This window comes from Pelodiscus sinensis, chromosome 27, assembly GCF_052426305.1.
Source record: "Pelodiscus sinensis isolate ZL-2025 chromosome 27, ASM5242630v1, whole genome shotgun sequence".
NCBI lineage: Eukaryota > Metazoa > Chordata > Testudines > Trionychidae > Pelodiscus > Pelodiscus sinensis.
The window spans coordinates 809,152-836,315 of NC_143078.1; the positions used below are offsets into that span (position 1 = coordinate 809,152).

Sequence of the window (27,164 nt, forward strand, 5' to 3'; positions counted from 1 at the left end):
GACAAAAGTCCACTTTTGTCGACAAAACCCTGTAGTCTAGACACACCCCATGAGAGCGGCTGTATTCAACAATAGAGAAAGAAGAGCCTGAACTTTCCACACCAGGCTCTAACTAATTGGGGGTTGGAAGAAATTTTCCCTGTGGGCTGGTCATGCTACCACTGCTAATGCAGTTTTTCTGTTACCCAAGGGCATAGGTAGCAAACACATTTAAAGATGCCACTCAGTACCCTTGTACAGGAGTTAATCAGGTGCTGACGTAAGTATCAGATAGTGTAACAAATTAACAGTTAACCGATGAGCCTGGGCTCACTGCTTAACCGTCACAGTTACGTGCAGGAACCCCCCTCCTCCTAGCGTTCCTACCTCTGTCTCAGCACAGCAGGGGGAGGGGGCAGGCGGGAGCTGGTGCTCGCAGGGAGCCAGCTTTTAAGCACCAGATCCTGGGGAGCCTCCTGTCCCCCCCTGCTGCTTTTTCTGATGCTGCAATTCAGGTCCAGCCATTTGGCTTGCATTCATCTGGCTACGGTGGCCAGGCCCCAGCCCTGACGGTCCAACCCCATCCGTAAGGGGAGGGGGGGGCAGGTGGCAGTCCCCGTCTGACTGCATCCAACTGGTGCCAGTTCCGATCCCACAGGAGGCCCCCAGTGGCCCAGCCCCCATCCGGCTTCAGCAGAGCCCCCACACAATCAGCCCACAGCTCCAAGCAAGGGAGAGTTATCCAGGGACTGGTAACAAAAGAGGGAGAAATGGGGAAGAAAACCCGTCGCTGAAACAGGGGCCTGAGCCCAGACATGTTAACCAAACCCTTTGGCTCAGTGACTAAAATGGCAAGAAACCTCCTAAGTCCCGGGCCCTTTCTTGCCTGAGGATGTGGCAGCAGCGCTGGGGGAGGCGCCCGGGACCTGCTACCCTCAGGCTGGATTGGAGCCCTTGGGGAAGAGCACTGGGGAGTCCCACGCTGCCCGCCAGTTGTAGGCTGGTGATGGCACAAGCAGGCTGGCTCCATGAGGTGGCACAGCTGGGGCTGTCCCTTGCTGCCAGGGAGCAAAGCAGACGGGCCAGGGCGCCACTGCCACCGTGGCCGACAGCCCTGGGGAGTGCTGGCCGGAAAATCTGGTCTGGGCCGGCCTCTGAGCAGTCGGTGCCCGAGGAGAGCCATCATGGGCCAAGGGTCACAGACTCCCTAGTTACTCACTTAAACACCATCATAACATTTGATTTCAGCAAGGCAGAACAATGAATTGTACAAAAAGCCCTCTCCCCCACCAACATCTTGCACCTTCCTCTGAAGCAGAAGCTGCCAGTCATGGTCAGAGACAGGACACAGAGCCAGATGGACCTCTGGTCTGATCCACCTGGCAACTCCTACAGGCCTGTGAGGACAATGAATGAATCACATTTTCTGTGCATCTTAATGGCTCTATCCATGTGCAGAAAATCAGACATGTGCTTAAGTGCCTTGCTGGACTGGGGCCTGAGAGTGCAAAGAAAGCGTTTCTACAGCAAATGGAGAATTTCTGCTTTTTGCTGCTGCTGACTCTAAAGGCCTTTCTTATTTCTTGCCTCAGAGTTTTGTTTTCCCTTTCTTCACTTTCATAAAACTTCCTGCCCATTGGCCAGATACTCATTGCCTCATCCTTCCACCAAACTTTATCTGCATGCAGCAGGGTCATCGGCTTCCTAAGATTTATTGGCAAAAGGCTCTTAGCTTTATGCTATTATTCCTTCAAAATTCACCTCTGATAAAGCTAAGGGATTGTTTGTAATGTAAGTTAACGTGATCTATCACATAGAAACACCAGCCCATTCTGATTATTCCATCATACTGTGAAAATAAATATGAAGAATTTCAGAATGACCTTTGACTCAGAAGTGAAGTGAATTTAAACATCTGAGAATAAACATACAATTGGACACATACATTTAAGAAACAATAATTCTTCCCTGTCTTTTTGTGTATTTCACTATTGATTAGACTCTAGTTTACAATGGACCTTTTGTTCTCAATCACAGCAGATATGAATGTAAATAACTAACACAGAATTGTGCTACTATAACAACTATAAAAAAATTTACTTTGTGCAACCTTACTTCTGAATTGTGGCAGGTTACAAACAGTCTGCAAAGAATTTCATTTCGGAAAACCTAGGTTAGGAAGAACTTTATGCAAGGCCCTGAATCAAAGTGACATTTTCTTCAAAAATGAATTTGTAGGACTAATGTATTTGAAATAATGACTCATCAGATAACTGAATGTTGAGATGGAGCAGGAAATACATGGTTCACTACTGCTTCCAACAGGAATTGGAGGGAAGAGACCCAGACATGAACACAACTACAAAAGGACAGAGGTTATTTAGTTGGAATTGAAACCCTAAGTACATTCTCACTTATATATCACAATAATTGCCCAGGGTTGCTCAAGTCCTTAACTCAGTTATTTTTTCTTTTCTTTTCTTTTTTTCCATTTAAACCATTGCTCTGGAGTGGGGTTGGAGAGGAGAGGTTCAGGATGCAGGCTGCCCTGGGGAGAGAGGACTACCAGCCCTCTTTCACCCCAGCAGCTTGAGGCCGCTACAGCTCCAGAAGGCACAGCTGGGGAAGGTGTGCATATCCCCTGGCTGGAGCAGAACCAGGTTCATGAGCCAGAGTGAGGAATGCAGCAAACTGTACACTTTCCCCTCGCTCTTGGACAAAGGGGAACAGCCAGCAATGTTCCCCTATCAATCAGGGGGAAGGGGCTACCACCCCCATCCCGTCTCTAAAGGATGCCTGGAGGTGGGAGGCTCAGGTCTGGTGCAGTCCCGGATGTGGGAGGGGCATGCAGTAAGAATGTAAAATCCCATTTAATTGGTAAACTGACTAAACGTAATGTTTAATTGGTTAACTGATTAAAAAAGGGGTAGGTGGAGGGCTGCTCTAACCCGGGGGAGCAGCAGGGGGGGCTCTGCCATCCCTGCGGGAGGCTGCTGCTTCTGGCCCTGTGCAGGGGCCTGGTCGAGTGGAGAAGGGGGGTCTGCTCTTGGGTACCGGTTGACCATTATCTGGTAAACACCACCCACTAAGAGTGACGCTCACTGGGTAATTGGATAACCGGTTACCTGGTCACATCCCTAGTTCACAGTCTGTTCCTCATAGGTCCAAGGCCTCTTTCTCAGACCCTGCCTGCTGCAGGGGTGCTGCAGGTGAGACACTTGCTCTGGGTGGCAGGACCCTTCTCCCCAGGCCTCTTGGCATGGGTGTCACTCTATGCTGGGCCTCTATCCAGGGTCCCACCTGCTTTGCCCTGCTTCTCAGCTCCACAGTCTGCTGTGCTGCCTCCAGCTCCTGGGCGGTTTCTCAGTCCCTCTGGCCCTGTGGCTACAGCCCTGCTCCCAGCATGGGTCTGTGTCAGGCTGGCCTGGCTCTACTCCCCAGCTCAGCTACAACAAAGAAAATATGCCGCACATTTCACCACTGAGTATTCCCATTACACATTCCAGCCTCACTGCATTTTTGAAGGACCACAGAAATGTGGAGATTTAAACCTGTCTAGTAAACTTCCTCAACACTGAGACATACGCTTTGAATTTAGTCACTTTCTTTTTTCCATTGCCCTGTGGAACAGTGTCCCTTTCCTACATGGCTTAATTCTCACATCAGGAACCAGCAATGGCATGTCCCACCCAGAGTGCAGCTTGGGATTCTGAGGCCTCTGTGCTTCTAGGAATACCCCACCTATGCTTGTGGGAGCCTGGAAATACCTGTGATGCTGCATAACATCAGAAACTTCAGCTAGGGGCTCATAAATTATGATTCCTGCCATTTATTGGACAGGGTGGGGCATACAAAGTATCAGTCAAGCTCAGGACACTGAGCAGGGAATGGAAATGTGTGCATGACTTCAGCTCATGACCGTGCACAGACTGGGCAGGGGACAGACATGCCAGCATCACTCTAAACTGTGACACTGAGCAAGGAGCAGCAAGGAGTCAACGTGTGACCACGCTCTAGATCATGACATAGCAAGAAATGGGTAGGAAGTGGACATGAAAGCATCACTTGAGATTGTAGTACTGAGCATGGAATGGGAACAGGATGGATGTGCATGCTTCACTCTAGATCCTGAAACTGAGCACAGAACCAGCAGGGGTGGACTTGTGGGCAGACATATGAGTATCACTTTAGCTTATGATCCTGAACACAGAACCCTAGAATACTAGAACTGGAAGAGACTGTGAAAGGACATCAAGCCCAGTGCCCTGCCCTCATGTCATAAGCAAACATCATCTAGATCAGGGCTACTCAACTTTGGAAGCCCCGGGGGCCACAATGATACGGCACATGCTAAGGGCTGCAACATAAGTGTGGTTGCATGTACATGCAAATATCTATGTGAATAGCTTCTCTCACACTGATGGGCATGAATGCAAAGATTAAGGCAAGACGACACAACACACAGACCCCATGTAAGTCAGTTCTGCTGATATTAATAAAATGCAATAATTACCCGATTTCCACCCATATGACAGCACTTTTAATAAGCAATGACAGTCCAGGAATTTAACTACTAAAATGCATCTCAACAGAAGACCATGATATTGACTTAATTTTTTGTTATGGCTCCCACCCATGGGCTGTGTGTTAAGCCCCGTGTAAATCCAAACTGCACCGTGGGCTGCAAACAAAGAGGCCGTGGGCCACATGTGGCCCACGGGACACATATTGAGTAGCCCTGATTTAGATCATCCCTGACAGATGTTTATCTAACCAGCTCTTAAATATCTCCATTGATGGAGATTCCACAAACTCCCTAGGCAGGTTATTTCAGTGCTTAACCATTTGCGTTATGCACCATTTCCATTAGCAGACCAGCTTTACAAACTTTCACTGATACCTCACAGAGGGCCAAGGGGGTCAAGTCTCTTACATAAGAACATAAGAAGCACCATACTAGGTCAGACCAAAGGTCCATCTAACTCAGTATCCTGTCTTCTGATAGTGACCAATGCCAAATGCCCCAGAGAGAATGAACAGAACAGGTAATCATCAAGTGATCCCTCTCCTGTCATCCATTTCCAGCCTCTGACAAACAGAGGATAAAGACAGCATTCCTACCCATCCTGTCTAATAGCTATTGATGGACCTAACCTCCATGAATTTATCTAGTTCTTTTTTGAACCCTGTTAAAGTCCTGGTCTTCACAACATACTTGGAGTTCCACAGGCTGACTGCGCACTACATGAAGAAAAACTTTCTTTTGTTTGTATTAAACCTGCTACCCATTAATTTCATTTGTAGACCCCTAGTTCTTATGTTATGGGAACCAGTAAATAATTTTTCCTTCTTCACATTCTCCATACCTGTCATGATTTTATAGACCTCTATTGTATCTCTCTTTAGTCTCCTCTTTTATAAGATGAAAATTACCATTCTTTTTAATCTCTCTTCATATGGCATTCATTCCAAACCCCTAATAATTTTGTTGCCCGTCTCTGAACCTTTTCCAATGCCAATAGATCTTTTTTGAGATGAGATGACCAAATCTATACACTGTATTCAAGATGTGGGCTTACCATGAATTTATATAAAGGCAATAAGATAGTCTCTGTCTTATTCTCTATCCCTTTTTTAATTATTGCTAATAGTCTGTTTGCTTTTTTGACTTCTGCTGCACTTGAATGGCTGTTTTCAGAGAACTAGCTACAATGTCTCCAAGATCTCTTTCAAGTGGTAATAGCTAAATTAGTCCCCACCATACTGTATGTATAGATGGGATTATTTTTTCCAATGTTCATTACTTTACATTTATCAATATTAAATTTCATTTGCCATTTTGTTGCCCACTCACTTAGTTTGGTGAGATCCTTTTGAAGCTCTTCACACTCTGCTTTCATCTTGACTATCTTGAGCAGTTTAGTATCATCTGCAAATTTTGCCACCTCATTGTTTACTCCTTTCTCCAAATCATTTATAAACAGGTTAAATAGGACTCGTTCCAGGATGGACCCTTGGGGGACACCACTAGTTACCTCTCTTCAATCTGAAAACTGACTATTTATTCCTATCCTTTGTTTTCTGTCTTTTAACCAGTTATCAATCCATGAGAGGACATCCTCTCTTAGCCTTATTTTACTTAAGAGCCTTTGGGTAGGGACCTTGTCAAAGGCTTTCTGGAAATCTAAGTACACAGTATCCAGTGGATCCCCCTTGTCCACGTGCTTGTTAATATCCTCAAATAACTCCAGTAGATTAATAAATCATGATTTTCCTTTACAGAATCCATGCTGACTTTCCCCCATCAAATTATGTTCATCTATGTGTCTGATAATTTTATTCTTTACTATAGTTTCAAATAATTTGCCTGGTACTGACATTAGACCTACCAGTTTGTATTTTCCAGGATCACCTCTGGAGCTCTTTTTAAATATTGGTGTCATGTTAGCTATCTTCCAGTCACTATTCTTATCCATTGTGTAAGCTGCAGAAACTGAAGCAAAGCAAGGCGAGGGGATCTCAGACAGTAAGTCAGAATGGGGATTAGCATGAGAATACCGTGACTCCCTGTCCTGGGGTCAGCCCTTTAGACTAACCTCTCATTATATTACTGCATAGTTTCATGATGGGTCATAAGAATGACCTTCATTTCAGTGCTGTTATTTTCAAAAGTCCCATGATGACAATCTGTGTTTGGATTAATTACAAGGCAGGGGCTGAGCGCTCTGGGGAGAGAGCCTCTCCTTACATCACCCAGTGATGAGACAGAGAAGAATTGATAAGAACCAAGGCATCCTGGCTACATTTGGTAAGTTGTTCCTGTGTTAGCTACCAGCCCTACATCTACCAAAGAGCCCTTTACTGTCAGATAACTTCTCCCTGCATAGATATATACAAGTTATGATGAAGTCACTTGTTAACCTTCCCTTAGTAAGTGTAATAAATAGGGCCCTCATTTGAATGCCAAGGGAAGACAGTCCCACAGAGCACTCCTTGCAATGTGGGGTAAATATAGATTTTGTTGTCTCACTTACGGAGTTAACAACAGGACCCTCAGGGCGCATCTACACTGCACCTGTAGCTTGAAATAAGCTATGCAATTTAGGCTATGCAAGTTGTGTAGCTTATTTTGAGTCCATTTCAAAATAGCTTATCTCGTAATTTGGCACTGTCTATAGAACTACTGGAATGAGGTTTACAGGAACGTCGGAATAGCAAGCCCGTTATATTTAGAAATAATGGGGACATTGTTAAGACGCAGAATAGCTATTTTGGGATACCTCTGGTATCCTGAAATAGCACTGCAGTGTTGACCTTCCCTTAGTCAGGATGCATTGAGAAACTAGGGTCCAACATGGAACTCATTGTGATATGCTGCAAAGTTTTAAGATCCTGTTATGTTCCTTTTCTATGAGGTTACCACAATTCAAATAATAACAATTATTAAATATTGGAGTCCATTCTATGCTTACATCATTATCATCACTGCAGTAGCTGAACGCTGTCCAGCCGTGTATTAAGCAATGTGACTAACATCTGTCACACATTGGTTGTTCTCTCATCCTCTCCCCAGGGGATAAAGCGTGTGGAGTGTCTTGTTTTGGTAGTTAAATACACATGTGCACACACTGCTATATTAGGGAATGCAAGGTCAAAGAAATGTGCCTTCCATTTGGAGGAGGATGGTTGTTAGTTCCAGGAGGAGTTCATTTCAATGACAGACCATCCCCCAAGCAAGTTTTGTGTCTCAGACAAATAAGCTTTAGCCTTGCTAGAGAGCAGGGGTGGGGAACCTCCAGCACACTGGCCCCACACAGTTCGTCAGGGTTAGCCACTGTCACACTGCACAAAGTTGTGTCCCTGTGCATCCTGGTTAATTGGCATTGATCAGTCTGTCCTCAATGAACATATCTGATTCTTTTTTTGAACCCAGATTGATTTTGTGTTGTGTGAAGAAGTACGTCTTTATGTTTGTTTTAAACCTACTGTGTATTAATTTCAAGATGTGACCCCTGGTTTTTAAGTCACGAGAAGCGGTAAATAACTTTCTTTACTTTCTCTACACCGTTCATAACAAAATAGTCTTCCATAGAAGCTGTTCCATACATGTAAGGCCAGAGCAGGAAAATCTCTGACTACTGCCTTAACGAGGTGATGAATCTGCCAAAGACAGTGACTGTGTTGTGTGGTCCTTGATTCTGACCTCTAGATCAGAGATTAGGTCCAGTGTATGATTGGCTGCACGAGTTGGACCAGAGATGACCTATGAAGGTTCTAGGAAGGCAAGTGAGGAGATAAATTCTATTTTCCTGCTATGATTTCTATCTTAGGGTCTTAAAACAGCAAATTATCCCCTTTGTGATTGTTCCAGTTCAGCTATCCCTTGCTATGTGAAATAAGAAGGTCCTTTTATGCTATTCTTTTCTCTTGAGGTTCTTATACCACTGCCATCGCTACGGTTTCTGAGTACCTTCCAGAAGTACATTTCATGATGCACCTGACTTCTATAATGTGATTATAATTTACAGAGTTAAACCATGACGTAGCCTCCGTTGGCAAGCATGAAAAGTTCAAGGCCAATAGAGTGTGCCTGCCACTGCTAGAGGAAATACTTGCTGTAGTTATGTTTGTCTCCATGCAGTTTTCAAGGAGATGTTGGATGAACAGGAATTATCTGGGTTACTTATAGTTCTAACTCAGGAGATAATGTTTAATATTTCCTCCCATTGGGGCACTAAAATGGAACACCTTGGTTATCACAGGGAACACAATGGAAGAAGTAGTTACTCACCTTGTGCAGTAACAATGGTTCTTCAAGGTGTGTGTCCCCGTGGGTGCTCCACTGCGGGTGTCGGGTCCCATCCCAGTGCCGCAGATCAGAGATCTTCTAGCTGTTGTTTGTCGGACCGCGCATGCGCGGCGGCCATCTTGCGGCTGTTCGCAGTTCGTAGCATCGGGTTATGCAGGAAATAATTATTTTTGTGATTCGCTGTGATGAAAGCGGGGAACCCTTAGAATGAGCGTTCATGGAGATGAACAAGTGCTGAGAATTCCTTGCTTCTCGAGTTCTGTCAATGTAAAAAGCAAGGGCCCTAGGTACGTCGAGGGAATGTAACCGTGCCTGAGGTTCCGAGGTGTGGGGTTTTGGATAGAAAACCGGTAATATAATGGGTTCATTTATATGGAAGGCGGAATTAACTTTTGGCAGGAAGGATGGCTGGGGACAAAGGATAACCGCCTGAGGAGTGCAAATGGTATACGGGGGCTTGGCCAATAGAGCTGCCAACTCCTCCACCCTTTTGGTGGAGGTAATAGCCAAAAGGAATATGACTTTCATGGCGAGCGTATTCAAATCACATGTAGCTAATGGTTCAAATGGTGGATGCATTAGTGTATCTAAGACAAGCTCTAAATTCCAAGAGTCCAGAGGTCGCTTGTATTCAGGGAAGAGGTTAGTAATTCCCAGGACTCAACAAATAATGTAATCTACTCACCCGTGGCGAGTAGATTACAACCTGGAAGAGCCGGCGTGGGGCGATCTGCGCATAAGCAAAGTGCAGAACTGCACGAAACCATGCGGCTGGCGAGCAGGGCTCGCTGCCACCTGGCGAGGCCTGGTAATTCCTTTTAGGAATCTCTTTGTAGCTGGTGATAGAAATGTAGCCGTGTTAGTCTGGTGTAGCTGAAACAAAAAACAGGACTATGTAGCACTTTAAAGACTAACAAGATGGTTTATTAGGTGATGAGCTTTCGTGGGCCAGACCCACTTCCTCAGATCAAATTGTGGAAGAAAATTGTCACAACCATATATACCAAAGGATACAATCAAAAAAGTGAACACATAGGGCTGAAGGCAGTGAGAAGGGCAGGAGTCAGGACAGCAGAGGAGGGTGAGGGGTTGGGGGGCAGCAGGCACTTGGGGAGATGATGAAGCAAAGGGAGGAGACATGGCAGCAGAGGGAAAAGGTAGAGGTTTAAAAATATTTATTAATAACTTGGGTGCCACAGTGGCACATCCAAATAAGCCACATGAACTCAGTACTGTGGCAAGAACACATCCACACTGCCATGTGTGAGCTGTGCTTTTGTGCAAGAGCATCCATGGCAGTGTGGATGCTCTCTTTCCCAAGAAAGCTCCGATGGCCATTTTAGCCATAGGGGTTTCTTGCGCAAGAAATCCTCGTTGAGCATCCACACTGCCCTCTTGCGCAAGAGCTTACACCTGTTAGAAAAGAGCGTACCCCTTGCGCAAGACACCCTCTCTTACCACACAGTACTATAAATTTCCTTGCGCAAGAGCAGGCAGGCCATGTGGATGCTCTGTGGGTTCTTGCAGGGTTCTTGCGGGATGGAGAGGGAGGCTTCTTGTAAGCCGCCTTAGTTAGGACATGACGAGATGCCTCCACCAGAGGGTCTGACTGCAGTGTGAGGGCTTTATCAACAAGAAGCATTTTGAGATGCATTTCGCGGTCTCTGTGAGCCCTGGCCATTAGCTTTGAACAGTGAGGGCACTTCTGTGGAATGTGCCCCTCACCGAGACATTTTATGCACGCCGAATGCCCGTCTGAAGCAGGCATGGAGTCTTTACAAAGCACGCACCTCTTGAATCCTGGGGAGCCAGGCATTGTAGTAAAAATTAACTAACTAACTATGGAGAGAAAAAGTATTTATTTATGTATTTATTTATTTTTACTTATTAACAATAATCTATCTATATATATAACTAACTAAGATACTAAACTATGAACTATTTACACTAAAACAGATTTACTCCTCTCAGGTAAAGCAAACTACAGGAGAGGGAGCTGTTTCTCCGTCTGTACCTGAAGATGGTTAAGAGAACTGGCGGGCCGGACCGCGCGACTAGAAATGGCGCGAAAAGCCGCAAGATGGCCACTGCGCATGCACAGTCTGGCAAACAACAGCTAGAAGATCTCCGATCTGCAGTGCCGGGATGGGACCTGACACCCACAGTGAAGCACCCATGGGGACACTACCCGAAGAAGAATACTGCCTTCTGCCACACAGCTGTAGAGCTGATCATAATATAACTATCCAAACCTAATGTTACAGCGATGTGAAATGCTGTCTCACCTTTTTGTCTCCTGGACAATTCCAACAGTGCCTGGTAGTTGAGCTGTATCACAGAGGAGCACACAGTGTACCAAGGCAGCCCTGACAATACAAGAGGGCAATGTGGGGAATCAAGGAACTGTGTAGAAAAACGAGAGCTGAAGGGTCATGAGAAGAAATGCAGATAGGCATGGCCCACAATTTCTCACTGCTTAATGTTGTACTACCCCAGGGATTACATAATGTCCTGCTAGGCTTTTTAAAAATATGGCTTGTGGGGATGTTTTAAAAAGCTTTTTTGGTGGTGTGTTAACTGTAAAGTTTGCAGTACAATATGAGAGGAGTTATGGAGTGAGTCCTGGGAGAGTTGGGGGAGTCATTTTCAAGGGCTGGGAAGGTTTTCTGAGGGAACAATCTCTGTAATGCTTTGTTATTTTTTATTAATGCTCGTATGTTTTTTTAAACTGGTCGAATGCCTGAAGCATTGCTTTTATGAGCATAATTAGGGAAAGAAAGAACAATTTTTTTCTCTCTCTCTCTTTCTTAATTGACCTTCATCTCTTAAACTACGTCTAGACTGCACTGTTAAATCGGAAAAAGAAATTACATTAGCAGTAAGCAAATTGCATATCTTTTTTTCGATTTATTTTCGAAAGAGTCTCTTTTGAAATTTGGCACGTCTACATTGCGAAAGAAAGTGCTCTTTCAAGCCATCCCTTATTCCTCGTAGAATGTGGATAACAGAGATGGCAAAAGAGCGTGTCCATTCTTTTGAAAAAAAATTCAAAAAAGTGGACACGATCCTTGGACACAGCGTTGTTTTTTCAGGATACTTCCGGTATCCCAAAAAAGCAATTCAGTTTAGACATTACTGGGTCCATAGCCTTACTGTGGTCCAAATGTGACAAAACCAATGGTAGGCTAAGGCTGGAAACAACAGCAGCACTACAGAATCTCACAGGCCTGGGTCTAATCTCTGAATAACTACAGCAGCTTCTCCACTCCCTGTGCAGCAGTGGCCCCACACATCCTACGCAGCGTGTCCCCTGTTAATTAGATCTACCAGCACACTCTCCAGAAGAGTATCCTATCCCCTATATGCCATGCTCAACTTTCTAGGGACTAAATAACTTATGATTTTTTTCTGTGCATTTTCCCCCCCTTTGCTGCAGGTTGCTTTCTTTCCCTCTAGCTCTGACCTTCTTGGAAGCAACATCTTTTAATCCCAGTGTGATGGGGCACGGCCGCCCCGCCCTCCAAACCCCTCAGCGGCTGCCATGTTCGCAGTGCATGGGGTTGGGTATTGTACAGAAAGGGAGATTTTAACATTGAAAAGACTGGTTTAATAAGCAGCCATGTAGGCCCGGCCCGGCCCAGCCCGTGAATTTGTAAGCTGCCAAGATCCCCACACGCTCCTATTCCTGCTGGAACTGTTGCCTCCAAAGCTTATAGGAGAGGCTGTAGTTTTGCCTAACGCGCATTTCTGACTCTGACACTGTGTCTGTCACCTGCTAATACTGCCAAGGAGCAGGCAGTTCCAGCAAGGCTTGCTGCAGCTTCACAAAGTTTCTCACTGACATCAGGATTACACTCACTAAGACAAATCTGATTTGGACCAAAGTGGGGTCCAGCAGAGAACTTGCAGGCCTACCGGAGTGTCTTTGAGTGAGCCTTCTCCCCCCCTTACTACTTGTTCCCAGAAGCACTGGACAAAGCCTCTGGGTGTTGCTTTGCAGAATCATTTCCTGCAGCACTGAGACAGTTTGCAGGTTTCCGTGATTGCACAAACTTGCACTTTTTTCAGAGAGGAGCCACTTGCTGGAGATCTCATCAACCCAGTGCTTGCTCATCTAGAAACACTGGAGGGGCCAAACATCCTTGCACTGGCTGAATACCATGCAGTGTGCTACTATAAATGAAAAGGAGGCGGATGGGCAACAGGGCTTTAAACCTGCCTGTGCAATGGCACAATGGGTAGCTGGCATCCTCTCAATGTATACCTACTTTGTGGGAAGGAGATCAACAGTGTGGATACAATTCTTATGCATCATTAATGCAGTTGCAGAGGTTTCCCATGTGCACTCTTCCCTCAGAGAAAGCATAATCTGAATGAGGAAAAGGCTTGTCTGATTGCCCAGAGGCCTGCTCTTCACTAGAAGGACTCAGCAGCAGGCTCGTATAGTTTATCCCAATGTCACCATCACTATGCCTAAGACTGTGCATGTGATTAGCTTTGTCTGACAGAGAAATCAGCAAAATGCATCAGCACCCAGAGTTGCCTTGTACCTGAATGGTGAGCCGGAATCGGGGCCTAGGCACACCTCGTAGTGTCCATCTGTTGTTCTCTTCAGCCTGCAACAAGCTTCACAGATTCAGATTTCATGGGACATGTTCCCACTGCTGAGCTGGGGGGAAAGAGCAGAGCAAAGAGAAAGTGAGAAGGGATGGAGTAAACAGGAAAGGAGCCAGGCCCCTCCCTTGGGCACCGTAAAGAAGGCCATTTCTAATCTTTGTAATCCAGTTAGCAATCCCTGCACAACGGTTCAGGACACATTTGGTCACATTGCTAGGCTCCACACTCACGCACTTTACCCATTGGAAATGGAAATAGGTGCCAGTTAGGCGATCCAAGTTCAAATATCCCTGTCAAAACAGAAGCCCTTGAAGATTCCTGAACTAGTCTCTTGGAATTTAAAGTAAATTGTAATTCCACATAAATCTCTCTCTCGAGTCAGGAAATAAGACTTTTTTTTTCATATGGCACCTTTACTCTTTTTGGCTTGAACTTCTCTGGAGGGTTATTTTGGACCTAAAAAAAAGGAACTTGAGCATAGTGTGCATAGCAAAAGGAGAAAAACAGGAAACCCGCACAATACTGTGCATACATGGAAAGAGAGCATAAAAAAGTTCTGTCGCTCATAAAAGAACAACAAAACGCTTAGCAAGTGATCACCACTAGGATGAAATAAGAATATTGGGGCCTCTATCCTAATCTCTCTGGTATCAATGGATTATCAGAAAACTCAGTTTTCAGGACAACCATAACGAAACGCTATTTCATTACTGGACAAGAAGTCAGACAATATTGTTCTCCAGGCATGGGGAAATTAAGGATACATTTAAAGACTTATTCTGGAACCAGTTTAGGAACATTCATTCAAGGATAAAAGTTCTGATATTCCTCGTTGGTTTTTTGGAGGTAGAGTGAAACTAGCATTTATTGGCAGCACGTGGTATGTATATGTAGCTAGTAAGAGTCTAGGAGCAAGGAATGTGTCTTTTTATCTTCTCATTACCAATGACACCAGTAATCTGTATATATAATATAGCAATATTATAGCATAATATTTCAATATAAATGTATCATTGCAGTTTATGCATTATGCAATCTAGGTTTGTATGGTGATAGGCAGATGAAAAAGAAGATACAGGCCTTGCTCAAAGTACGTAACAGTTGTAACTCTACCTGTAAAGAGATTTTCAAATTGAATAGCTAGACATTATGGCTGTGTCTAGACTGGCAAGTTTTTCCGCAAAAGCACGTGCTTTTGCGGAAAAACTTGCCAGCTGTCTACACTGGCCGCTTGAATTTCCGCAAGAACACTGACGATCTCATGTAAGATGAGAAATGCTATGCTGCTCCTGTTCGGGCAAAAGCCCTTTTGCGCAAAGCTTTTGCACAAGAGGGCCAGTGTAGACAACGTGGTATTGTTTTGCGCAAAAAAGCCCCGATCGTGAAAATGGCGACCGGGGCTTTCTTGCGCAAAACCGCGTCTAGATTGGCACGGACGCTTTTCCACAAAAAGTGCTTTTGCGGAAAAGCGTCCGTGCCAATCTAGACACTCTTTAACGGAAAACTTTTCCGTTAAAAGCATTTGTGGAAAATCATGCCAGTCTAGACATAGCCTATAAGATTAATTAGTTTACTTTTTCCAAGAGAAAAGTAAGACACAACTTGATTAGTTGTGGGGAAAAGGCATTGAAGTAGAGAGTTTTTTAGCAGACAAAAGTTGAACAAAATCCAATGTCTGGAAACTGAAGCTGGACAAATTCAGATTGGAAATAAAGTGCCAGTTTTTACAGTGGAGTAACTAACCACTGGTATAGACTATAGCTATCTCATTTGTATGAAGAAAAAACATGGTCACCATTATAATCTTTTCATAACCCCCAAACCACCACTCACTGCAAGGATAGAAATCCTGGAAATCACAAATTAAAGTGACAAATAAGGCAGGGGAAATAAGAAAGCTCTTCTGACATAGAATGCTCACGTTGCATAAGAAATTACATCATCAATAGAATAAAACCCAGGGCACAAAAAGGCATGATTCATACAGGTTTCTTTACAGCAAGTACCTATGTTAGAAATTTGATTAACTCGTGTGAAGTGGCTGTACACATACATCATCATGATAGTGTTATAACGTTAGCCCTTCTTTTATTTACAAAGTGCTCACACCAAGAGCTCCTTAATAAATGTATCTCCAGTAAGAGCCAAAATGCTGCTTCTCTCGTCTAAGTCTCTTAATTTCTCTCTGCCTCTACCTTGCAAATTGTTCGGGCTGTGGTTATGTAACATAAAATTGTGTAGCACTGTTTGGATTCAAAGCGATTTTCTGTCATGACATTGATGGCTGCTGGCACCAGAGGGCGCCAATGACATATGAAATGTATGTGACACAAAGGCCATGGCTTTTGAGAAAATCAGTTTAGTTTCCAATCATATGTGTCTATTTATATGCATTCTCATAATTCATACGTGACAAAACTCATCCAGACTGAAGGCTGACAGAGGACTGACTGTGGCGGATTGTTGGTCATTACTATCAGTCCCAAATGGGAAATTGCAGCAAGAGAAGAAAAACCAACCCCACTCCCTCATTTCCCTTTTCTTGTTTCGTTTCAGAGACAGTTTCCACCCCACCCACTGTGCCAACCTGGTGGGGAGTATGGTTCTTTGTGTCCCCCTGGGCCAGAGGTTCCCTTCCTCCAGCACGGGCTAGCAGGCAGATCATGGTACTAGATTGCCTGCTCCCTGTCATACACTGGCTAGTGCAGACTCAGATTTGCATGTTAGAATATCAGCCAGGAGAGCTGCATGAGCCCAGCAGCTTCTGAGATGTCTTTAGATAACACTAAAGGTCTGATTTCTGGCCAGGTCTACAAGATATACATCTATAAGTGTAACTAGGTTGCTCAAGGGGGTGTGAAAAATCCACATAGTTCTAGGACCTAACCCGTATATGGGGGAAGAGCTTCTCCTACCAACATAGCTACTGCCTCTCAGGGAGGTGGATTCTCTGCGCCAATGGGAATAACTCTCCCCTGTCAGCTTACAGCATCTTCACTGGAGTGCTAGAGGGGTGCAGCTGCACTGCTGCTGCATTTTATATAGAGACTTGCCCCTAAAGCCTTTTGGTCTCCCTTCTCATCCTCAGACCCTCAGCATGGCTACGTCTAGACTGCAAGCCTCTTTCGAAAAAGAGCGTCTAGACTACAACCAGTACTTTCGAAAAAGCTCTGTTTGCATTACATAGCACCTTTTTTCGAAAGAGCACTTTGGAAAAAAGGCGTTCTTCCTCGGAAAATAAGATTTTCCACGGTCAAAAAACCTGCCACGTTTCTTTCAATTTACTTTCGAAAGAATGCAGCAGCAGTCTAGACGCAGGGGACTTTTTTTTTAAAAAAGGCCACTTTAAAAAAAACAAACCCTGTAGTCTAGACACACCCCATGGCTCACAACTACCTAAGCATTAAATTCCCTACCAGTTAACACAGGCCTCATCATTACTACATTTCCCTTTGGCAACAGTCACATACCTTGTCAGGCCAATAAAATTTATTCAGATTGAAACTGTAGGGCACAAATCTGGGACTTTCTCTGCTTAGCTTTTGCCACTGCATCCTGAGCCAGAAATACCCCCGAGTTGACTGCTCCTAGCATCAGAACACTCACAAGACTAGAAGAAAGTGCCAATCATAAAGCCCAAGGTAGATTTCAGCCAGGAATGCACTGAAGGTGCTGCAAAGTGATGGCTACATTGGTGTACTGGGGATTGCTGTTTTGCTTAGCTTTATACAGCATGTACACTCCTATTTCCCACAGCAGCATCTGCACTGCAAGACGCAAGGATCATGCATCAGACGGTGAGGCAGTTATGTCACTCCTCCGCTTTCCAATGAGAACGTCATACCTCCATTACTAAGTCTGCCTATGGGCACGTGTTTCCTTTTTATCAGCACTACTTTACAATGAACAAAGGGAACCAGAGTAATGACAAGAATGTGACTGGTGCATCCCCAAGCTGGATTTCTATCTGTATCCTGAGCCCAGCATGAAGCAGGAATAATGAGCAATCCAGAGACACCTTAAAGACTAAGGGTACGTCTACACTACAGCACTAATTCGAACTAACTTAGTTCGAACTAGTTAATTCAAACTAAGCTAATTCGAACTAACGCATCTAGAACTAAAAACTAGTTCGAATTAGCGTTTTGCTAATTTGAACTAGCGCGTCCACATTAAGTGGACCCTGAAGCGGGCTTAAGGCTGGCCGGAAGCAGTGCCGGCAGGGCATCAGAGGAGGACTTAGAGCGTGGAGCTGCTGTCTCAGGGCTGAGCTTAAAGGGTCCCGACCCCCACCCCGGACAGACAGTTCTCAGGGGTGCCCTGCTTGCAAAGCAGTCCTGGCTTGGAGTGCCCTGAGTGCCCACACTGGGCACATCACAGCACTCGGCCATCAGCCCGGCTGCACTTGCCACAGGCTGCCATCTGGGGAGAGGGGACAATTGGGGGGCTGCAGGAGAGCTTCCACCCCCAGAAGCCCGCAGAGCCAGCCCAGTCCTCCCCATCGGGGGCTCGTGCCCCATTCCTCCCTCACCTCCTTCCACTTGCCCCTCTTCTTGATGTACAAAATAAAGATAACGTGTCTTCCAAAATGGAATCTGTCTTTATTGAACAAAACTGGGAGAGACTGGGAAAAGGAGGTGGGAGAGGGGAAGAGAGAGGCTGGGAGAGGGGAAGGCAGGAGTTGGGTGGAGACGGTGCATACAGAAAAGTTCTTCATTAGTTCCCATAAAGAAGGACTAGAGGACACCAAAGGAAAGGAATGGGTAGCAGGCTTCAAACTAGTAACAGAAAGTTGTTCTTCACAAAGCAAAGAGTCAACCTGTGAAACTCCTTGCTGCAGGAGGCTGTGAAGGCTAGAACTAGAACAGAGTTTAAAGGGTTGGGTCCATGGAGTGGTATTAGCCAGGGAGTAGGAGTGGTGTCCCTGCCCAAGGTTTGTGGAAGGCTGGAGAGGGATGGCACGAGACAAATGGCTTGGTCACTGTCTTCGGTCCATCCCCTCCAGGGTCCCTAGGGTTGGCCGCTGTCGGCAGACAGGCTACTGAGCTAGATGGACCTTTGGTCTGACCCAGGATGGCCATTGTAAGCTCAGGGCTCAGTGTCGGGGGTCTCAGTGGACCCCCTTGATTTTCATGCACACCTGCTCCTGGGTGGCCAGGCTGGCAGCTATCCTGCCCAAGCCGGCCACTTTCCTGTGCCTAGTGCGGAGATCGTGGACGAGGTCCACGATGTCTGCACTAGCCCAGGCGGGTGCCCGCCTCTTGCAGTCCTGGGCAAGCTCCCGGGAGCCGCCAGCCTGGTCCCGGAAAGAGGGGGAGGGCTGGGGGGTATCGGGTGGGTGGCTCGATCCGTGCCAGGTGCAGGGTCTGCTGGCTGGGTGCTGGCAGGCTTGCACCTGGCACGGGCACCGTAGCCAGCCCGTGCCCCCTTACGGGGTCCGGGGCCGGGAGGGGGGCAGTAGAGTTTCCCTGGTGTTGGCCAGAGTGGCCACCAGGGAAACCTGGGGAGGGCTAGCCTCCCACTAGTTCGAATTAAGGGGCTACACACCCCTTAATTCGAACTAGCTAGTTCGAACTAGGCTTAATCCTCGTGGAATGAGGATTACCTAGTTCGAACTAAGCACTAGTTTAGCGCCTATGAAAGTTAGTTCGAACTAACGTCCGAGATTTCTGTGTGCATAGGCTTTCATGGGCAAAACCCCACTTCATCAGATGCATGGAATGGATATTACAGAGGCAGGCACAAATATACTGGCACATGAAAAGAAGGAAGTTACCGTATCAAGTGGAGAACCAGTGGTAAGGAGGCCAATTCAATCAGGGTAGATATGGCCCATTCCCAACAGTTGAGGAGGGGGTGTGAATACCAAGAGAAAGAAAATCGCTTTTGTAATGAACCAGCCATATCCAGTCCCTATTCAAAGCTTAATATGTCAAGGATATGGGACACAATCATACCAGGATATAAAATATATTGAAAGGATAGAGCAGGCCGGGTGGGTGGCGGAGAGGCACTGTATGTGAAAGATAATGTAGAATCAAATGAAATAAAAATATTAAATGAATCAACATGTTCAATAAAGTCACTATGGATAGTAATTCCATGCTCTAATAATAAGAAATTAGCAGTACGGATATATTACCGACCACTTGACCAGGACAGCGATACTGACATAGAAATGCTGAGGGAGATTAGAGAGGCTACCAAAATAAAGAACTCTATAATAATGGGGGATTTTAATTACCCCCATATTGACTGGATACATGTCACATGTAAAGTGTACATAACCGTTACACTTTACTTTCAGCAGGAGACAAGGAGTCACCCCCCACAGTGGAGGAGACCAGGCCTTGCACCACCAAGGTTGAGCAGTCTCCTGCCACCACTGCGAGGAGGAAACGTAGAGTAGTGGTGGTTGGAGACTCTCTTCTGAGGGGAACGGAGGCATCCATCTGTCGCCCTGACAGCTCATCTCGAGAGGTATGCTGTCTGCCAGGGGCCCGTATCCGAGATGTTACGGAGGCATTGTCGAGGATTATCCGGCCCTCTGACTACTACCCCATGCTACTCATCCACGTGGGCACAAATGATACTGCCAGGTGTGACACTGAGCGGATCAAGTGTGACTACAGGGCTTTGGGAGTACGGGTGAAGGAGTTTGGAGCGCAGGTGGTATTCTCTTCTATCCTTCCTGTCAAAGGTAGGGGCCCGGGCAGAGAGAGGTGCATCCTGGAGGTGAATGCCTGGCTGCGACGATGGTGTCGCCAGGAGGGATTCGGCTTCCTTGATCACGGGGTGCTCTTCCAGGAAGGACTGCTTGGCGGAGATGGAGTTCACCTTTCCAGGAGCGGGAAGGCCTTGTTTGGACACAGACTGGCTAACCTTGTGAGGAGGGCTTTAAACTAGGTTTGTCGGGGGCAGGTGAGCAAAGCCCACAGGTAAGTGCTGAATGTGCGGGACTGGGAGATGGGTTGGAAATGGGGGGGACTACGGCCTATAATGGCAAGGAGAAAGGAGGGTCAGGGCACAACAGGCAGGCAAGATCAAATCAGTATCTTAGATGCCTATATACAAATGCGAGAAGTATGGGTAATAAGCAGGAAGAACTGGAATTGCTAACCAATAAATACAACTATGATATCATTGGTATTACAGAAACCTGGTGGGATGGGACGCATGATTGGAATATTGGTATGGAAGGGTACGGCTTGCTCAGGAAGGACAGACAGGGAAAAAAGGGAGGAGGGGTTGCCTTGTATATTAAAAATGTACACACTTGGACTGAAGTGGAGATGAACGTAGGAGATAGCTGTGTAGAGAGTCTCTGGGTTAAGCTAAAAGGGGTAAAAAACGAGGGTGATATCATGCTAGGAGTCTACTACAGGCCACCTAGCCAGGTGGAAGAGGTGGATGAGGCCTTTTTTAAACAATTAACAAAACTATCCAAAGCCCAAGATTTGGTGGTGATGGGGGACTTCAACTATCCAGACATATGTTGGGAAACTAACACAGCGAGGCACAGGCTATCCAATAAGTTTCTGGACTGCATTGGAGACAACTTTCTGTTTCAGAAGGTTGAAAAAGCTACCAGAGGAGAAGCTGTTCTGGATTTGGTTTTAACAAATAGGGAGGAACTAGTTGAGAACTTGAAAGTGGAAGACAGTATAGGGGACAGTGATCACGAAATAATAGAGTTCATGATCTTAAGGAAAGGTAGAAGGGAGACCACCACAATTGAGGTTATGGATTTCAGGAAGGCAGATTTTGATAAGCTCAGAGAACTTGTAGGTAAGGTCCCATGGGAAGCAAGACTGAAGGGAAAAACAACTGAGGAGAGTTGGAAGTATTTCAAAGGGACGTTGTTAAGGGCCCAAAAGCAAACAATTCCGCTGTGTAGGAAAGATAGAAAATATGGCAAAAGACCAGCTTGGCTTAACAAGGAGATCTTGCATGATCTCAAAATAAAAAAGGAGTCATATAAAAAATGGAAACTAGGACAACTACCAAAGGATGAATATAGGCAAGCAACACGGGAATGCAGGGGCAAGATTAGAAAGGCAAAGGCACAAAATGAGATCAAACTAGCTACAGGCATAAAGGAAAACAAGAAGACCTTTTATAAATACATTAAAAGCAAGAGGAAGACCAAGGACAGGGTAGGCCCACTGCTTAGTGAGGAGGGAGAAGCAGTAACAGGGAACTTGGAAATGGCGGAGATGCTCAATGACTTCTTTGTTTCGGTCTTCACCGAGAAGTCTGGAGGTGTGCCTAACGTAGTGAATACAAGCAGAGAGAGGGTAAGTTTAGAAGATAGGATACACAAAGAACAAGTTAAAAATCACTTAGGAAAGTTAGATGTCAGCAAGTCACCAGGTCCTGATGAAATGCATCCCAGGATACTCAAGGAGCTGATAGAGGAGGTATCTGAGCCTTTAGCTATGATCTTTGAAAAATCATGGCAGACAGGGGAGATTCCAGAAGACTGGAAAAGGGCAAATATTGTGCCCATCTATAAAAAGGGGAATAAGAACAACCCAGGAAATTATAGACCGGTCAGTTTAACGTCTGTCCCAGGGAAGATAATGGAGCAGGTAATTAAGGAAATCGTATGCAAACACTTGGAAAGTAATAAAGTGATAGGGAATAGCCAGCATGGGTTTGTGAAGAACAAGTCATGCCAAACTAATCTGATAGCTTTCTTTGAAAAGATAACGAGCCTTGTGGATAAGGGAGAAGCGGTGGATGTCATATACCTAGACTTTAGTAAGGCATTTGATACGGTCTCGCATGATATTCTTATTGATAAACTAGGCAAATATAACTTAGATAGGGCCACGATAAGGTGGGTGCATAATTGGCTGGATAACCGTAGTCAGAGAGTTGTTGTTAACGGTTCTAAATCCTGCTGGAAAGGGATAACAAGTGGAGTTCCTCAAGGGTCTGTTTTGGGACCCGTACTATTCAATATCTTCATCAATGATGTAGATATTGGGATAGAGAGTACTCTTATTAAGTTTGCAGATGATACCAAACTGGGTGGGGTTGCGACTTCTTTGGAGGATAGAGACATAATTCAAAATGACCTTAGCAAGTTAGAGAAATGGTCAGAGGTAAACAGGATGAGGTTTAATAAAGAGAAATGCAAAGTGCTCCACTTAGGAAGGAACAATCAGTTCCATACATACAAGATGGGAAGCGACTGTCTAGGAAGGAGCATGGCGGAAAGGGATCTAGGGGTCATAGTGGACCACAAGTTGAATATGAGTCAACAGTGTGATGCTGTTGCAAAAAAAGCAAATATGATTCTAGGTTGTATCAACAGGTGTGTTGTAAGCAAAACTCGTGAAGTCATTCTGCCGCTCTATTCTGCACTAGTTAGGCCTCAGCTGGAGTACTGTGTCCAGTTCTGGGCGCCACATTTCAAGAAAGATGTGGAGAAATTGGAAAGGGTACAGAGAAGAGCGACAAGAATGATTAAAGGTTTAGAGAACATGACCTATGAAGCCAGGCTTCATGAACTGGGCTTGTTTAGTTTGGAAAAAAGAAGATTAAGGGGGGACATGATAGCGGTTTTCAAATATCTAAAAGGGTGTCACAAGGAGGAAGGCGAAAATTTGTTCCTCTTGGTTTCTGAGGACAGGACAAGGAGTAATGGGCTTAAAGTGCAGCAGGGGAAGTTTAGATTGGACATTAGGAAAAAATTCCTAACTGTCAGGGTGGTCAAATATTGGAATAAATTGCCAAGGGAGGTGGTGGAATCTCCCTGTCTGGAGATATTTAAGAACAGGTTAGATAGACATCTGTCAGGGATGGTGTAGACGGAGCTTGATCCTGCCTTGAGGGCGGGGGGCTGGACTCGATGACCTCTCGAGGTCCCTTCCAGTCCTATTATTCTATGATTCTATGATTCTATGATTCACCTCAGGAAGAGAAGCAGAGATAAAATTTCTCAATGGCTTAAATGACTGCTTCTTGGAGCAGCTGGTGCAGGAACCCACAACGGGAGAGGCAGTTCTCGATTTAGTCCTGAGTGGAGTGCAGGATCAGGTCCAGGATATAACCGTTACAGGACCGCTTGGGACTAGTGACCATAATATAATAACATTCAACATTCCTGTGGTGGGAAGAACACCTCAGCAGTCCAGCACCCTGGCATTTAATTTCAAAAAGGGGAATTACACAAAAATGAGGAGGTTAGTTAAACAGAAATTAAAAGGCACAGTGACTAGAGCCAAATCCCTGCAAGCGGCATGGAAACTTTTTGAAGACACAATAATAAAGGCCCAACTTAAATGCATACCCCGAATTATAAAACTTAGCAAGAGACCTAAAAAAGGGTCACGGTGGCTTAACCACCATGTAAAAGAAGCAGTGAGGGACAAAAGGGCATCTTTTAAGAAGTGGAAATCCAATCCTAGTGAGATAAATGGAAAGGAACATAAACACCGTTAAATCAAGCATAAAAATCTAATAAGAAAAGGAAAAAAAGATTTTGAGGAACAGCTAGCCAAAAACTCAAAAAGAAATAAAAGGTTTTTTAAGTACATTAGAAGCAGGAAGCCCGCTCAAAAACCTGCGGGTCCCCTAGACGATCGAGATATAAAAGGAGCAATCAAGGACAATAAAGCCATTGCAGGGAAACTAAATGATTTCTTTGCTTCAGTCTTCACGGCTGAGGACATTGGGGAGATTCCCAAATCTGCACCATCCTTTGTGGGTGATGAATCTGAGGAACTGTCCCGGATTGAAGTGTCATTAGAGGAGGTTTTGGAACAAATAGAAAAACTTAATGTTAACAAATCTCCGGGACTGGATGGCATTCATCCAAGGGTTCTAAAAGAACTCAAATGGGAAATTGCTGAGCTATTATCTGTGGTTTGTAACCTATCCCTTAAATCGGCTTCCGTACCTAATGACTGGAAGGTAGCCAATGTGACACCAATATTTAAAAAGGGCTCTAGAGGCGATCCTGGCAATTACAGACCGGGAAGTCTAACTTCAGTACCAGGCAAATTAGTTGAAACAACAGTAAAGAATAAAATTGTTAGGCATGTAGAAGAACATAGTTTGTTGGACAAAAGTCAACGTGGTTTCTGTTAAGGGAAATCATGTCTTACTAATCTGTTAGAGTTCTTTGAAGGAGTTAACAAACATGCAGAGAAGGGGGATCCAGTAGATATAGTATACTTAGATTTTCAGAAAGCCTTTGACAAGGTCCCTCACCAAAGGCTCTTGTGTAAATTACATTGCCATGGGATAAGAGGGAAGATCCTTTCTTGGACTGAGAACTGGTTAAAAGACAGGAAACAAAGGGTAGGAGTAAATGGTAAATTTTCAGAATGAAGAGGGGTAACTAGTGGTGTCCCCCAAGGGCCAGTCCTGGGACCAATCCTTTTCAACTTATTCATAAATGATCTGGAGAAAGGGGTAAGCAGTGAGGTGGTAAAGTTTGCGGATGATACCAAACTGTTTAGGATAGTCAAGACAGAAGCAGACTGTGAGGGACTCCAAAAAGATCTCACCAAACTGAGTGTTTGAGCAACAAAATGGCAAATGAAATTTAATGTGGATAAGTGTAAAGTAATGCACATTGGGAAAAATAACCCCGACTATATGTACAGTATGATGGGGGCTAATTTGGCTATGACAAATCAGGAAAGAGATCTTGGAGTTATCGTCGATAGTTCTCTGAAAACTTCCAGACAGTGTGCAGCGGCGGTCAAAAAGGCAAATGGGATGTTAGGAATTATTAAGAAAGGGATAGAAAATCAGACCCAGAATATCTTACTGCCCCTGTATAAAACTATGGTATGCCCACATCTTGAATACTGTATACAGATGTGGTCTCCTCACCTCAAAAAAGATATTTTGGCCTTGGAAAGGGTTCAGAAAAGGGCAACTAAAATGATTAGGGGATTGTACGGGTCCCATATGAAGAGAGGTTAAAGCGACTGGGACTTTTCAGTTTATAAAAGAGGAGACGGAGGGGGAATATGATAGAGGTATATAAAATCATGAGTGGTGTGGAGAGGGCGGATAAAGAAAAATTATTTATTAGTTCCCATAATAGAAGAACTAGAGGACACCAAATGAAATTAATGGGTAGCAGGTTTAAAACTAATAAAAGAAAGTTCTTCTTCACACTTTTCTTCCGCTATTTGATCTGAGGAAGTGGGTCTGGCCCACAAAAGCTCATCATCTAATAAACCATCTTGTTAGTCTTTAAAGTGCTACATAGTCCTGTATTTTGTTTCAGCTACACCAGACTAACACGGCTACATTTCTATCACTCTTCTTCACACAGCGTGTAGTCAACCTGTGGAACTCCTTGCCAGAGGAGGCTGTGAAGGCTAGGACTATAACAGAGTTTAAAGAGAAGCTAGATAATTTCACAGAGGTTAGGTCCATAAAAGGCTATTAGCCAGGGGATAGAAATGGTGTCACTGGCCTCTGTTTGTCAGAGGCTGGAGAAGGATGGCAGGAGACAAATCGCTTGATCACTGTCTTTGGTGCACCCTCTCTGGGGCACCTGGTACTGGCCACTGTCGGCAGGCTACTGGGCTAGATGGACCTTTGGTCTGACCCAGTATGGCCATTCTTATGTTCTAAGATACAGTAGAGTAAGGTTTGCTTCTGGCAATGCTAGTGCACTGTATATGGAAATTCCAGACCTGTAAACATGGGCAACTGTCAGACATTCTTGTGTAAACTGCTGCTTAAATAACACCCCTAGAACATTGTGAACGCCACTGCGGAAGCAGAATTCCATATCTGTATTTGAACCATGACAGTAAACTCCAGTTTAACTGTGGCTGTTACACGTGGGATGTAATGTTTTGACGTTATTGATTCAAACAGATAATTCTAAAAATTCAACAAACATTCTATGTTCGCATTCTTTGAGTTTTGTTCTGTTAATGGCTAGTATCACTACCCCAGTTCAGAGCCTCCGTTCCAAAACAGAGTACAATTGCAGTTATAATGAGACTGCATTAGTCTGTTTGATATTGAAGTTTTTAGGTTAATTGTTGCTGAAATAGGATGTTCTGTGACTTCCTGCTGGTTGCTGTGAATATGATTTAGACTGAGAATGTTGCAGACATTGCTTAATCACCACATTTCATGAAATGACTTGAAAGAAAAGTAATTGTGAGAAGGGTGTATTAAAACCACATCAAATCATCTCTAGCAAACTTTGCTACTATTTTCTAAACATCCAAATTTCAAACATATTATAGCTCTTGTGGCCAAGTATGTTACTGATCCTCCTGGAAGCACTAAGAGTATTAACATAAAATACTTATTAGAGTAAATGACCACGGAAAGCTGTCACACTGAAGAGTGTTAAAATTGAGCAGATGTTGGTGACACAGAATTTAGAGTAGTTACTTGGGATGTTAAGAACACATGAAGAGAGATTAAAAAGACTTGGGCTTTTCAGCTTAGAAAAGAGGAGACTAAGGGGGGCTAGGATAGCATGACTGCTATGGAAAAAGTGAATAAGGAAAAGTATTCATAAATTCATGGAGGTTAGGTCCATCAACAGATATTAGCCAGGGTGGGTGGGAATGGTGTTCTTAGCCCCTATTTGTATGGAAATGGACAACAGGAGAGAGATCACATGAGGATTACCTGTTCTGTTCACTCTCTCTGGGGCACCTGGCATTGGCCACTGTTATCAGCCAGGATACTGGGCTAGATGCCCCTGTGATCTGACCAAGTCTGGTGGTTCTTATGTTCCCTCTGCAAGGAAAACCCT

General features: G+C 44.8%; 1 long non-coding RNA gene across 1 annotated transcript; it reads right to left on the minus strand.

Annotated features, from left to right (window-relative positions):
• On the minus strand, positions 1–27,164 carry LOC149521383 (uncharacterized). Its single transcript, XR_016347963.1, has 3 exons — positions 27,038–27,164; positions 13,339–13,457; positions 1–11,154 (listed from the first exon to the last, which is right to left on the minus strand). It is a non-coding gene; the product is annotated as an uncharacterized LOC149521383 (long non-coding RNA).